The sequence below is a fragment of the Mus musculus genome, chromosome 3 (assembly GCF_000001635.26).
Source record: "Mus musculus strain C57BL/6J chromosome 3, GRCm38.p6 C57BL/6J".
NCBI lineage: Eukaryota > Metazoa > Chordata > Mammalia > Rodentia > Muridae > Mus > Mus musculus.
In genome coordinates, this window is record NC_000069.6 from 39583191 (window position 1) to 39599209 (window position 16019).

General features: G+C 38.0%; 1 long non-coding RNA gene across 1 annotated transcript in view; it reads left to right on the forward strand.

The window, feature by feature from the left end:
• Gm30063 overlaps positions 1-15461 on the forward strand; it is a 137872-nt gene extending 122411 nt beyond the window's left edge. The window contains exon 3 of the long non-coding RNA XR_880799.1: positions 15393-15461. This is a non-coding gene — a long non-coding RNA (predicted gene, 30063). The remainder of the gene's footprint in view (positions 1-15392) is intronic.
• Positions 15462-16019: the final 558 nt, after the last annotated feature.

Sequence of the window (16019 nt, forward strand, 5' to 3'; positions counted from 1 at the left end):
AAACTTCCCTCAACCTACTCATAAAGATTGTATCCATCATCTCTGCCCTGTGGTCAGTTTGTCCACACGACATGACAATTATACAGTTACACATAATTCGGTGTCTTTCCTCCTATAAGAAAAAGACCTTGGCTTAATGATGAAAAATATAATTTAGAGTGATTCTAAAGATAGTTGTGCAATAGTTCTCAAAACCACCAGTGTCATCAAACACAAGACAGGATGAAGAATTAACTGCAATATAAGGAACTTAGAAACCAGAAGGGGATATCAGGTTAAAGTCAAGAAAAATGATAAAACACATAGGGGAGTTTGTTCACAACAACATGCAATCATTAATTCTGGGACAAGCCTACCATGCACACTGTAGATGCCTACAGTAGTGGAAATAACCTTGATAAAGTGGGGACCAATATAGTATTTTAAATATTTATAAAATTATAAAAATAACAATGTTATAATCATGCATAATGGTGTATACCTACAATCTCAACACTCAGGAAGATCAGGGGTTCAAATACATCTTCATCGACACAGTAAGTTCAAGACCAATCCAGGCCATATGAGGCCTTACCTCAAAAACTGTGAAAGAACTCTGTTTCAGGAACCCAACTCAGGCTTTTATGATTTCTTTTCCCTACGGTACTCTCCTTCTACCAACAGCCTGATAACATCTGCATTAAACTTTTTTCCCTTATAAGTGCCACCTTTCTAAAAATAACATTATAAATTAAATAAAAGTGAACAAATTTATATTGAAATCCTGTTGAGTGGACAAGGATAAGAAACAAATCTCTACAGGAATTAGATAACTTGAAATTCATGATTTTACCTCCAGGAAAATACTCTAGTTGGGCAGGGGGAGGAGAGATATTCCTACAATATGACTCAGAGGCTGCATCAGATATAGTGTAATATATATTTACAAGTTCCTATATATTTTATAAGAAGAATGCTATTTTCAAGTTAAAAATAAACAAAGATATTAACTTCAGCTTCTAAAGAGTTTATTGAGTGATCTCAGATTCAATCTCTCAATCTTTGTTAAAAAACATCTGAGAAAATACTTTGTTATTATTCATCACTTGACAAAGATGGACTGAAGCAATTTTATGTTTGATGAAGTGTTAGGAGCCACAAGAACACACTTGGGAGAGATGGACACAAACATGATCTTTTCCAGGTCGGCTATTGCACTTTCCAACTTCGACCTGCAGAAATCCAAGTATGTAATAAGATTGGGAAATCTCCTGAAGGAAGGAAAGTTAACGTGCTGGAATGTAGACAGGTTCCTGTAAGGAATGCAGGGTTAAATGATGCTCATTGCAGCGATACATAAGGCTAAATTGCACTCTCTGCCTTTCTCTAAGCAGGGGACAGTCTTGATCTTTTCTGAGAAAGGAAAAGCTTTCCCTTTCCATATTTAATAGACTGAGATGTAAATGTAAAAGTTCAGTGCATGAGCTGAGCTGGCTCCAAGTACCAGCGTCTCCTGCCTCGTTCCCTCTGAGTTTAATGTAGTGACTACTGGTATTTTGCTATTTTGCCTTGTTAAGAAGAAGCATTCACAATCCTTAATGAAAACTTAAATTTTCCTCAGAAATGATGGTGCACTGTTCCAATATTTCTATATGTTTGGCATTTATTTTCTTCAATGTTTTCTTTGCAAGATAGGTCCTGTATCTTCTACTTAGTGATCTTGGATGACTAACTGGAATTCCAGACTTTGGACCATAAGTTCCCTCTAGCAGATTGATCTGTTCAGCTTTCCTATAGCCATTGGAGACTAGAGGTTGGTCAGATGTATTTATCATATTTCACCTGTGGTGTGTAGGAACACAGCATAACTACCTCTTCATGCTACACTTGTTTGTTATAGTTTGATGGAGGGATAATAGACCATAGAAAGTGTCTGTTAAAAAGTACAAAACTCAGTGCTATCAAGTAAATCTTATAAATTACACATCCTTTAGTCAAAATTCAGTGCTTGGGTATTTCTTTTATCCTCAACATTGTCATTTATCCTCATAGAGTTGTTCCTAATTATAAACCTATTTTATTGGCTTTATTCAACTGTCCATAGAGAACACTTCTAATTCTGCTCATTTTTATATAATTGAAGTGAAACAGCTCAAAGATTGTAATTCTTTAAATACACAATCTCTCATAGAGAAACGCTGTGGGGTTTGCTGTTTTGTGAGATCCATCCATCTGGTAGCATCCCCTGTCATCTTCTCATTTTACTCACGATCTCGGTTGCTTGAATATGGCACACTGATTGGTTGATTTGTGTAGTGGTTGATAAACATGTTCCCAACCTCCAGCTATGAGAAATAATACCTGTGCACATATTTACCCACAAACTATGAGAAGACACTCATTTCCATTTTTCACTGTTAGTATTCTAGGAGTAGAATGACTGGGTTGTGTAAAAAATTTACATTTAATTTTGTAAGACTCTGCCCTGTTTCCTGCCCAGCTAGCATTCAGCGTTGTTCATGGCTTGCATGAAAAGCCTTCCCATCACTGTGACAAATGCATGTTTGTGATGTTCCCTGACTTATCTATACATCAGCATCTGAGCAGACTTTCTTTTTCCTAAAGTCTTGAAATAGCAGATCTACTTGAAAATAAAGGCTGTTTCAATGTGTATTTTAACATTTTTAACACTATCTCTATAAATGCTATATTTTAAGCTGCATAAGTATCTTTTCAATGAAGCCAATCTCATCATGGTTTCCTTTCAAGCGTCTTGTTTTCAGACTCACATGTAAGAATACTTGACTGGTCTAAGTTCATAAATTTATCTAATGTTTGCTCCTGAGGGATAGTTTTATCACTTACATTTGTCTCCAACTATGTGTATATGGATAAGGATGGGGGTATTTTCTTTGGTGGATCCCCAGGGTCTCACCACCATCTCTTGAAATGACCCTTTTCTATAAACTCAACCTATAACATTGTAGACAGTCCTTTAATGAGAGTGTGCATGAGGATGCTAAGCTGAGCTGCACTGTTTTCAGTGCCCATCTTATGCCAAGGTCAGAGCAAGGGTGGGTAGTGTCAGCCTGCTAACCAAGTTCCTAATTTTAATATGATTTTGGCTACTCCCTTTGCAATTCCATGTAAACTCTAAGTGCAGATTGTTGATTTCTGAAAAATAACACTCTAGAATTTGTATGAGCCTCACAATGAATTTACAAACTCCTCTAGAAAGAAATGCTGCCCTGAATACATTTCATCAGATTCATGAAAATAGATTGTCTTCCATGTGCTCATATCTTCTTTAATTTCTAACAATGATAGTTTTATATCATACCATACGTATATTACAGGTCATTTCTTCAATTGACTTATAACTATTTTGTCTTTTGTGCTATAATGAAACAGAATTCTTTTCTTCCCTTTGTTAACATATTATTATTTGATAGGATTTAGAAGCACAAATCATTTTCATGTGCACCCTTAGTTTCCAAACCCCATAACTGACTTATTAGATTTAGAAAATATGTTTGTGTATCCAGCAGATAATTTAATCAAGGGATCATGTGCTCCACCAAAAGACAATTTTCTTTCCTTTATCTCTCTTTAGGTCTTTTGTTCTGTCTCCCTCTCCTTCCTGCTGTCTTTTTCCTTCACACTGCATACATTCACCTCAAACTAAAGCTTAAATTAAATTCACGTCATTTGGTTTTGATTTTGCTCAAGAGAAACAGAATCATTTTTTGCTTGACACTGGATGTGGTTTTTGTTTCAGGCTGTCCTCTGATGCCTTCCTATTTAGAAATTAGTGTCATTTTTAGAAATGACAAATGTCCCATTTAGAAATTAGTGTCATTTTAGAAACTCTTGCCATTTTTGTCAACTGTCTTTGCCTGTTAAGAAAAGACTGCACTTCCTGTCTTTTCCTGTTTGGATGCAGAACATTTAGAATGATAAAATTATAAGTAGGCTATGGTGTATAAACTCTTAAAATATTTCCATATTTAAATATTTAATCTTGATTTTCAAATTTGCATTTATGGAGGAAAATATGCTGTTGCTAGTTTTCTTAGGATAGATTTGTCAATCTAACTGTAACTTCACAGAATATGAATATAGACATAATTCTACCTGCATTTCCATTTTCTCTGACTTCAAAATGCTTTTTTTAAGTATTAAAGACACTTCCCTCCTATTTGCAGAACAGCTCACCAGTAAATACATCTGTGTCTAGACATTCCTTGTAAAGTTATTTTAATTGCCAGACCAATTTAAGCATTGGTAGTTATTTCAATACTTGTTCTTTTTAAAATGTGTGTGTGTGTGTGTGTGTGTGTGTGTGTGTGTGTGTGTGTGTGTTTACATGTGTGTGTAGAATTGAACTTGGAAATCAGAAAATAAATTCCTGGGTGTTGTTTCTACTTAGTCACGCTTGAGACAGACTCTAGTTTTTGCTGTGTGCATGAGGCTGTCTGGCTCGTGAGTGCTCAGGGTTCTTCTGGGTCCAATCCCATTTAATTGCAAAGGCAGTGCACTTATAGATGAGCAAAGAAGCACCCAGCCATGCACAGTCTTGTGGATACAAACTCTGGTCCTCACCCTTGTGTGCCAGCACTTTGTGTACACCACATTCTCCCAGCCTTGGATTCTGTTCTTACAATGTAGCGTTTTCTTTATATGTGACTGAAATAATCTTGCATGAAAGCTACAGAAGCATTAAAATGCAATTCTTCCTATGAAGCAGAATGCTGAGCTACACACTCCATTGCAAATTATAACAGACTCTTGCTCTCATCATGTTAAAGCGTCACAGTCCATCACCATCACTCAGTTTCACCTGCTTTTTAAATGTAAAGGGAAGTATAAATTTATCTGTGAAATGTAAGAACTGTATGAGAGTGTTAGAAGTTCAGATTGTATCATAACAATCTTACACTTTAAAACTTACTTTATGCTATTTCTTAACTATCTATCTATCTACTATATATATATATATATATATATATAATACATAGTATATGTATCTATATGTGTATATATATTGAGGTTTAGAACATTAAGCTATAAAATATAGTCACCAAAACATGCCAGTGAGATGTCTCACTGGCTAAAGGTATAACTGGAGTTTGATTCCTGTTACCCACATTGTTAAAAGAGAGAATCAAATGATTTCTGCAAGTTGTCCTCTGCATCCACATAGTCCATGACATACTTGTCCCCACCCATGAGAAATAAATGTAATGTTTTGTTTCTAAAAATGGAACATCTACCACTTAGAGATATGCTTGACCAACATCTGTATTATAGTAGTTTAGATACTTTATATCTATATCTATGAGCATACTAAGTTAGTTCTGTGATTGTGCAGGCTTTCATGGTTGAGCTCACTGTCTCCCAAGTTTCTGATTAACAGTCTTTCCAGCTTGAGCCTCCACTGCTTGCTCTGCCTTTTCCTAGAAATATACATGGCAATAGTTTCTCTACATTAAACTCACTCACATCATAAAAATTTCTGCTCCAAAGGAAAGTCTATAATCGAAAGGATTCAGGACAGGGCTATGAGGTAGAAACTATGGAGGACTTCTGGATTGCTGGCTTAATTACAGGTCGTGCTCAGATAGCTTTCTGACATAGCCTAGGACCTACCTAAGGGTAGCGTCACCTACACTGGGATAAAGCTTCCTGCATCAATTCACAATCCAGACAATCCCCACAGACAGTTCCATAGACCTTATTCTCATCTTGGCAGTTCCTCAAATGAGAGTTCTTTCTCTTGTGTGTCTCATATGTGTCAAGGGACAGCTAAGGATAACTATGACACTTTTGTAGGTAACAGGCTCTTTTAAGCTTTGAAAAAAACCTGAGAACTACTGAAAATGTGATAGGGCACTTTTATTCATCCTAACTTTGAATATTTCTCTGCCCTTTGTACTCTGTCATTCTCAACAGTGTCACATGGTTAAGTTAGCTTCTCTGATCTTGGCTGTTCCCATCTCCATGTGTAGTGGCTCTCACACTCCTCAGCTTCCCACACTTTGTACTTTAGAATAAACCCAACTAAGGTCATATGTCTCCGCCATGCTGATGACCTCTGACCTCAAATCTAAATACCAAATGTTGATTATCATATATGTCCTTGGAGTTCTTGGAATCACTACTATTGTTTTCACAAAATATTGTAAGGATGATTTTAATAGTTAATACTTTTGGGATCCCTCTCATGCCCTGTACTTGTCATGGGCTCTCTGCGGAATGTGCTACAATTGAGTTCCTGATCATAGAAGATGTTGCTGTATAGTTGCAAGGTTTTCTTTAGCCAAAGAGTGTTGCATGTATAGTTTAACACAAGGCTATCTCTGGGGCTCTCTAATAACAAAGTAGACATTTGGAACCTAAATGATTAAAATATAAGCAACAAAGAGCTGAAGTTGACTGGATATTTAAAATGAGAAATCATATGATTTTCAACATGATATTACTCTCTCTCTCTCTTTCTCTCTCTCTCACTGCATGCCTTTATCAGTTTATTTAAAAACTGACCTCTTCTGTGACTATAAAATACAGTAAATTTGCGTGACCAATAAGGAAAAAAATGAAAGTTTAATTTTAATGAAGTTACAGCAACAGAATGAATATGGGCAAATTGTAGGGCTTTTTTGTTTTTATTTACAACTTTTAATTTTACGTTTATGTGAATGTCTCTGCATATTTGTCTGTGTACCACATGCACACAATGCCTTTGGAGACCAAAATAGAGTGTTGAATACATCAAAATAGGAGTTTCAGCTTTGAGGCACCATGTGGATGCTGGAAACTAAACCTGCGTTCTCTGCATGAACAGCCAGTGTTCTTAGCCCCTCACCACTCTGTAGTCTCCCTGAATTATATCTTTTGTAAAAGCCAAATCATCAGGTGAATGAATTCTTATAATATCAATTGAAATCTTATCTCTTTGCTGAGCAAAGTTTCCTTGTACAGATCTTTACTTATGAAGCAAGCAGAAAGAATAAAATCTAATTGACTGACCATTTATCTTTAGGAAATACCTCAAAACTCAGCACACATTTTGCTCTTTCTGATCAATTTTGTTCAGTTCTAAGAGATCTACTAATATTAGATTCTTAGAATAGGAGTATGGTAGTCGAGTAATGTAGTGGTTAGATGTGGCTAAATTTATAACACTATAAAATCAGTAGAAACTTTTAAAACAAAATAATAGTAAAGTTTTGATGGAGAATCAGGATGAATCTCTGAGTCAAGAGGAAAGGATTCTAAACAACATGGTGGTTAAGACTGTGGCCTAAAGATGTCATGTCTGATGTGAATGGTTAGCTCTGTGTTAGAACTTACACAATGTCAGAACTTAAGGAATAACAATAACGTCATATTATGAGTTGGTGTCATTGGCCTCACTTTGCTAAACAGTCCTTATTTCTCCTACATAGGAAATAAAAATGGTTCTTTCATTCCAATCTTGACTTTCAGATCATATATATATATATATATATCATCATCTGTCATCTTCATGTACATCAAAAATTGACTACAGTGTATTGCAGATGCCACAACAGAGTTCAAAGAGTTCAGAGGCCTAAAAAAAGTGTCTCTGTAGGAGGATGAGCCCTTCTAAAGGGTTTCTCAGTGTAAGCCACAAGGTCACTGGTTTGAGCCGAGTTTTGAGATTAAGCCAAGCTGCAGAAGTGAAGTAGATTATTAGAGCAGTCCCAGAAGTCTAATTCAGCAGTGGGAATAAGTGAGCTGAAGGCCTAAGAACCTGGGATAGTTTGGGTTTGCGTTTCTGCATCTGTAGGCTCCTTGACATGTATGCACACACACACACACACACACACACACACACACACACACACACACACACACAAGAGTAATGAGAATGCAGGTTGATGAGGACCATTATCCAACTTGTCATCAGGGATGAGGGAATTACACTTTTTTGTAGTCTGATATGTATGAATTCTATAGCCTATAATTTTATTCAGTTTTATTATTCCCTTGTGACCATATGATCCTGACACCATTTAGTAAGTTTATAAAGCTTACTAAAGAAGAAACCAGGGGAAGAAGAAAAATGACAAGATTGTACTTATTCCGTTGTACCAGAAGCTGAAGGAATCCACACAATATCCTAGATTAATGAATGGGCTCCCAGCACAAATGCTTTTGATTCCTGGAGAAAGTCTAAGTGGGGATCTGGAAGCCCTTGATCTCATGTAATTTAGATGACATAGGAAAAGTAGAAAGTTTCCTGAATAGAATCATAAAAGAATCCAGACTTGACGATGGAATTTCCAAATTTGTTTCTCCAGCAGAGACCAGCTGGCAGAGAGTACCGCCAAATCTGAGAACTAAATGATGCACTAACTGTCTGTGTGTGCACTGAGATGACCATTCAGGCTCCAAAATAGAAAGAGGAGATGCTGGGCAGGCCCCAGAAGGAATACCTGTGAAGGAATGCTTTCCCTTCACTGCCACCAAATTCTCCTAAGTATAAGCTTTACATGGAAAGTTTAAAGTCTAGATATTCGCATTTTAAAATATGAGAATTATTTTTAAGATTTAATTTTTTAAAAAATGTATGCACAACTGTGTGAGCATATGTGTGTGATTTTATGCATGTGAATGCAGGTGTCTTTGACGTCCTAGAGAGGATATCATGTTCTCTGGAGCATGGAACACTGGAGGTATTGAACCACCTGACAAGGGTGCTGGGAATTGAACTCTGGTTCTCTGCAAAAGTGGTACACACTCTTGAACCCAAGCCATCTCTCTTGACAATTGTTTTTAGCAAATGTATATGAATCCCAAGCAAAACACTGCCCAGACATATCATATTTAAAAATAAAATGAGAGGAAAAAAAAAAAACAGCTAGAGATCCATATGTCTACAGACATCGACAAATAGATCTGTCCTCCAGAGGAAACAGTTCTGTATCTACAACCAAGACGTGATAAGTTGTGGTACCAGACACTAATTGGAAAGGCCTGAAACATGAAGCCACCTGTGTTGACACTGGACACATGGCCTTAAGTTCTCTCATTGCTGACTGCCCATCTTCATCAAGTCAGATTTATTCTATTCCCACAAATACAAATCCTGCTGATAATCTTACTAGTAAATGGCTGAGGTAGTTAGCCTTTCTCAGAAAGACGTATCATTTGTGGTTTAACATTTTTATCTTTCCAAAATATTATTTAAGGAACACATTCATCCAACTCTTTTTACTTTCAGATAGTCTCCCCCATATATAGCACTGCCATAGATTCTTATTGGAGAGTTGTCTCGATAAGACTTTGCAAATGTGCCAATGAGAACAGGATGCAGTTGCCAGGATCTGTGTAACTGGAATGACAGAAGCACATTTATTTCTGAGTGGTTTATTGGATAGAAGTCAAACACTATATTGAGTTGGCTCTACAAGAGATTCGCTTACACGCCCTGTAGGATATTATGCTTTCTTGGCAAACACCAAGTGCTAACTCTTCTCCCTTGGGAAGGAAGTCTATCCTGCCAGAGCTGAAGGGTGGACACGATAACCTCACAGGTATTTTTTTAACCATGCCTACTGTGATTTGAGATGAATAGACAGCTAGTGCATTTTACATATTTCATTTGAAAATGATTTGCTATAAATTGTCTTAAATATATCCAATAAATATACATCTTTGCTTTAACACATGCAGTGTTGAATTTCTGCAGTGTTCTGAAAAATGTCTCCCAGTTATGTTTGGCTTTGTTATAAAATATGCATGGAGAATGTAAGAAAGCCAGTATCCTGTGCATTTCATGGAGAATGTAGGCTTTGCTTCATTCTGTAGAGAAGAATGTTTTCTCAGTAATTGTATCAATGTATTTTGTCACTGGTATTTATCAGCTGAATTATGAGAAAAACAAAGGGATTACAAACATTGTCATTATCTATTTTTACTTATAAAATTTAATAAACAGTAATGAAAAACAATTGAGAATGCTTTGCATTTTAATTTTTGTTACATACTGTTCCTTGATCACATATTTTTGTCAGTAAAACCAGCCTTAGATTTTCTGAATTAAAATATAAATTTTTTTTGCAAACTTTAACATACATAGTATAATTAAATATCCATAAATGTGATAATCTACTATGTTTGTGTATGTCTCTCTCCTCTGTGTTATTAAGCACATAAAATTTGAATTTTGTGACAAAAATTGTTTATTTTAGATAGAGGGCATGACATAGAATAAGTTATCTCCAAATGACAGAAAAATGAAGATGTCATCCTTTTGTTCACCTGAAGAAGCAACGCTCTTCTCAGTGTGGACAGAGCTCTGTTCTGGTCTGTGGGAACAGTGATGGCTCTCACACTACCCATGCTCCTGAAGAAGTCCATGCTGAGTGATACATGGAACTGCTGGCTTGATGTGTGTCACACAGAACTCTGAACATTTGCATGACATTTGGCAGTCTTTGTGGAAAATCAAATGCTTCACATTGGAAGTGTTGAAAAACAATGCTCCAGTCAAACAGAGGAGCACAGCTTAGAGGAGGCGGTTATGGTCCTTAAAGAAACACCTGAGCTTCAGGATAGTTTCAGATCCTCTGCATTGGATGGAACAGTTGCCCATGCCCACTAAGATAAAGAGCATCTTTCTTCTTTTCTGTGTAGTTTTAGCCCTGATTTAACATGGGGCGACTGGTTTCCCAAGTGCATGTTGAGCAGCCCTTCATCTGATCCACACTAAGTTTATCTCTTAGGATGCAGCCATGCTTTCCCGGGGTTGCTCTTGACCCGTGGAAGTCTGCGATATATGATCATATTCTAACCTGTATAGAGTAATAATCTTTTCTTTGAAATGACACCAAAGGTAAAGATGAAATCTAAAACATGTCCTCTCTAAACCTGGAAAACAACAGTGAAAAGGAAAGCTGCTTTGAAGTGCTAGGAATAAGGCAAGTTTCAGGACAGTCTGTACTATACAGAGTTCAACAACACTGCTCTAGCCAGAGTATTTGTATTCTTCGTAGAAAACTATGACTTTTTTTTTCTCATTCTGATCTTTGATCAGTCCACCAAGTTCTGTGAACACAGCCTCATTAACCAAACTCTACAATTTGAAAACACCTTATTGTGATTCTGCCTGAAGCACCCACAAAGAAATAATTTGAGAATATTGCTTATTATCTATTGTGTAATGACAAAATCAAGCCAGAAGTATCACTCCTGGATAGCATATGTTGGGAGTTGGCCTAGTGCTCTCTGTACAAATGTTCACTTCTGAACCGGGAGATCTGGTTGCTGCCCAGACAAATAAATTCTCATGTTCAGTGGTATAAAACTTGCTCCCCAATTTAAAGTTAATTGGTTCATAAAAGGAATGAACCTGTGTTTGGGAAGGAGAGAGAAAATAAGGACTTGAGGATTGAGTGAGGGGCTGCAGGGCAAGAGGCCATCATGAGGCACATGACCAGGGGGACTGCAACCAAGGGACTGGCTGATGGAGCAAAAGCAACCTGGGAGAGACTCAAACCGAAAGTAACAAGGAGCATAGGGTTTGCAAATAGGTGAGAATAACATAGACCCTGCCCAATCTTGGCTTACATCTTGTAAATAAAGTACCAGGCTTTTGTATCTTTTACGTGGGCTAGCTAAAACCTATAATTCATTTACAAACATGAGAAGTTTCATATAGGCAAAGGAAGGTTTATGATTCTGTCAAACTCAACCACTCTTACTTTAAGTCATTGTTGAGTTGTAGACAACTATCCAGGATTTTCTGTGAGATCCCAAATGCCTTTAAAGTCTCCTTTTCTTGCCTCAACTTTCACTATACATTTTAGTCAAAAATACTAGATATGAAAACATAGCAGATTCAACAATTGAATAAATATTAGAAAATACCACAATCATGAAGACAAAATGAAACCATACTATTCAAATCAAACAACTTTTGGAATCAAAGAATCACCATTCATATTCTCGCAAGGATTTGATAAATTATCTGTTTTGGTAGTTAACAAGCATCACGTTTATGATTCTGGAAATCAGCAGCTGGAGTTTGTAAAGTCAAGACTCTGCCTAGACAAAGGCAGATAGACCACTTGAGGCCACCTTTTCTACAGAAAACTATATTCTGATATATTGCTATAATTTAATACACAATTATTTCCTTAATTTACTCAATGGTCAGGATAACTCATTTAACATCTTTAAGGTAAAGGGGTTCCCAACTTTCCTATTGCTGAGACACTTTAATACAGTTCCTCACATTGTGGTAACCCCCAACCATAAAATTATTTTGCTGCTACTTTGTAAATGTAATTTTGCTACTGCTATGAATTTTAATGTAAATATCTGATATGCAGGATGCCTGATGTGCGGCCCCAAAGAGGGAATGAACCCCTGGTTGAGAATTGCTGTAATAGAGATTATCATGAACATTTTGAAAATTTAGATAAGGAAGCAAAACCCAAGAATTAGGATCATGTCTGTCTCAGGGAGAAGCTGTCCCTGCCTCTGTATGTCATACACAGCATTCACAGACATGACCCCAGCTCAAATTCAAGGTAACTGACTGACTTTTAAATAAGCACATGGGATCACTTCCTTTACTGATTAATATCTTTATTGGCAATACTGTGAAGTGAAAATTGTTATAATTGATTAAAAATCTTGTAAACGTTTATCTCCATTTTTCTCATAGAAAATTACTGCAATATTAATGCTTAGATACATGATGTGTGTGTTGTGTGGGTGTGGGGAGGGGTAGGATTGTATATCCACAACCAAAATGATTACTTGAATTTTTACAATTTAGAATTGGGGCATATGTAGAAAATTGCATATAATACACTGGCCAGAATGTTCTCAAGAAAGTGGATCTATGGTCTAAAACCTAACCCTGTGTTTCTCATTGTGATATCTTTCAAACACACTGTTGGCATTACTTAATAAGAGAATGGCATTGCTAAATTTAAGTTATTTTCTATTTTTATTCATCTGTATTTATATATTAAATAAGAAGTTATTTCCTGGAGTTCATTTTACACTAGACTAATTACTCCTTCTCTGGTTACATTATTAACGTTAAATAGATTGTATTTTATTACCATAGTCATACTTGTAAGCACTTACCCAGTACATTAAAATAACAGCAGGCTTCACTTATTTTCAGATTACTTGTATTGTGTGAGTGCTGCAGAGTGGGTTTGATCAGCCACAGTCTTCACTATTCATTCAACGCTCATCTTCATTGTTCCTAAGATTAGCCTTTATTTTTACTGGAAGTTATATCTATGTAATTAGGTGAGAAAGCTGTGATGTTCATGTGCACATCTGCACTGCCTGAGCTTCCCATCAAGGTCACCCCTTGCATGTTCCTTTTTCCACACAACAGCTCATTTCTCAGAAAAACATAGGTAGGACAGTCTGGCTGGATGCCTAAGTTCATGATTGACATTGGTGTGAGATGTGAGCCAAACACAGCACCTGTCCAGAATCACAAATTTTGACGAGTCAGAAAAGTCTGTGATATTAAGGTTACTGTAACTGAGAAGCTGAGGGCAGAGCTGCCATAAAGACACTGGATCCAGGGCCATGTGTAAGGCATGGAAACGTGTAGGCACAATACACACAACCTCTCCCTCTATTCTGACCTACCATCTAGGTGCTGTTCAACCATCCTGGTGTCCATTATTGTAGCTTCAGGAAGCTACTCGAGTGTTCTTTGAGACTGGTATCTACCCCCACCCTCACAACCAACCCTGCAAAATCAGTGAGTTACTGTGGGCTATCAGCATTCCACATTTTTTTTAAAATTAGGTATTTTCTTTATTTACATTTGTTATCACCTTTCCTAGTTTCTCCTTGGAAAACTCCCTATCCCTTCCCCACTTCCCCTACTCACCAACCTACCCACTTCCACTTCCTGGTCCTGGTATCTCCTATACTGGGGCATATAACCTTCACAGGACCAAGGACCTCTCCTCCCATTGATGACTGACTAGGCCATCCTCTGCTCTATATGTAGCCAGAACCAGGAGTCCCACCATGTGTTTTCTTTGGTTTGTGGTTTAGTCCCTGGGAGCTCTGGAGATACTGGTTAGTTCATATTGTTGTTCCTCCTATGGGACAGAAAACCCCTTCAGCTCCTTTGGTGCTTTCTCTAGCTCCTTCATTGGGAATCTTTTGTTCCATCCAATGAATGGCTGTGAGCATCCACTTCTGTATTTGCCAGGCACTGGCAGAGCCTCTCAGGAGACAGCTATATCAGGCTCCTGTTGGCAAGTTCTTGTTGGCATCGACAATAGTGTCTGGTTTTGGTAGGTGTCTATGGGATGGATCCCCACGTGGGGCAGTCTCTGGATGGTCATTCCTTCAGTCTCTGTTTCATACTTTGTCTCTGTAACTCTTTTCATGGATATTTTGTTCCCCCTTCTAAGAAGTTCCGAAGTATTCACACTTTGGTCTTCCTTCTTGAGTTTCATGTGTTTTGCAAATTGTATCTTGGGTATTCCGAGCTTCTAGACTAATATCCACTTATCAGTAAAGCCCAGGACCAGATGGGTTAAGTGCAGAGTTCTATCAGACCTTCAAAGAGGACCTAATACCAATACTCCTCAAACTGTTCCACAAAATAGAAACCGAAGGTGCTCTACCCAATTCGTTCTATGAAGCCACAATTACTCTGATACCTAAACCACACAAAGACCCAACAAAGAGAGAACTTCAGACCAATTTTCAATATATGGAAATCCATCAATGTAATCCACTATATAAACAAACTCAAAGAAAAAACACCACTCCACATTTTTATGTGAAGACAATTAAGATCTACTGGACTCAATTGTGTTTATGTCCCAAGGAATTTATTCACTAAATTGCAGTAGCTATCCTCATTTTATGTCTCTCAGAATATACTTTTAAATTGCTTCTCTCTCTCTCTCTCTCTCTCTCTCTCTCTCTCTCTCTCTCTCTCTCTCCCCTCTCTCTCTCTCTTTCTTTTTCCCTCTCTCTCTCTCTCTCTCCTCTCTCTCTCTTTCTCTTTCCCTCTCTCCCTCCCTCTCTCTTTCTCCCTCCTTCCCTCCCTCCCTCCCTCCCTCCTTCCTTCCTTCCTTCCTTCCTTCCTTCCTTCCTTCCTTCCTTCCTTCCTTCCTTCCTTCCTTTCTTTCTATCTCAAACATTGCTCCCATCCAGTCCCAACTTCACAGAGACCCTCCCCTCCCCCTTTCCTTCTTGTCTAAGAGTGTAGGGCCCCTTGAGTTTTGCCCCACCCTGGCACATCACATCCTTCCCACTGAAGGGTGATAGGACAGCCCCATTGGGGAATGTATATCACAGTCAGACAACAGCTTTAGAGAGAGACTCTGCTCCAGTTGCATGGACACTGATCTTCCTGTGTGCTATATTTGTTCCAGGGGTCTCATTCCAGCCCAGGCATGTTCTTTGGTTGATGGCTCAGCACCTGAGAGCTCCCAGAGGTCCAGGTTAGTTAACTTTCATGGTCTTCCTGTGGGGTGTCCATCCTGTTCAGCACCTTCAATCCTTTCCCCAACTCTCCCATTAGAGTCCCTGACCTCCATCCAATGTTTTACAGGGTAACAGTTTCAGTCTGCTGCTGGGTAGAGCCTCTCAGATGACAATTCTGCTAGGCTCCTGTCTGCAAGCATAACAGAGCATCACTAATAATATCAGAGATTGGTGCTTGCCTATGGGATAAGCTTCAAGTTGTGCTGGATATTAGTTGGTCATTTCTTTTGTCTCAGCTCCATCTTGATCCCTGCATTTCTTTTAGGCAGGACAGATTTTAGGTTTGGGGAAAGTGCTGTGGATGGTTTGGTGTCCTTATCTCTCCATTGGAGATTTTGCCTGTGTATAGGAGGTGGCCTTTTCAGGTTATATGTCCTCACTGTTAGGCATCTCAGCTAAGGTCATCTCCATTGATTCCTGGGACCCACCCCAATCTCTGGTCTCTGGGACTTCCTAAAGGTTCCCTCCTGCCTGGGCAGCTGCAGATTTCCATTCATTCTCCTGCCCCCTTGACA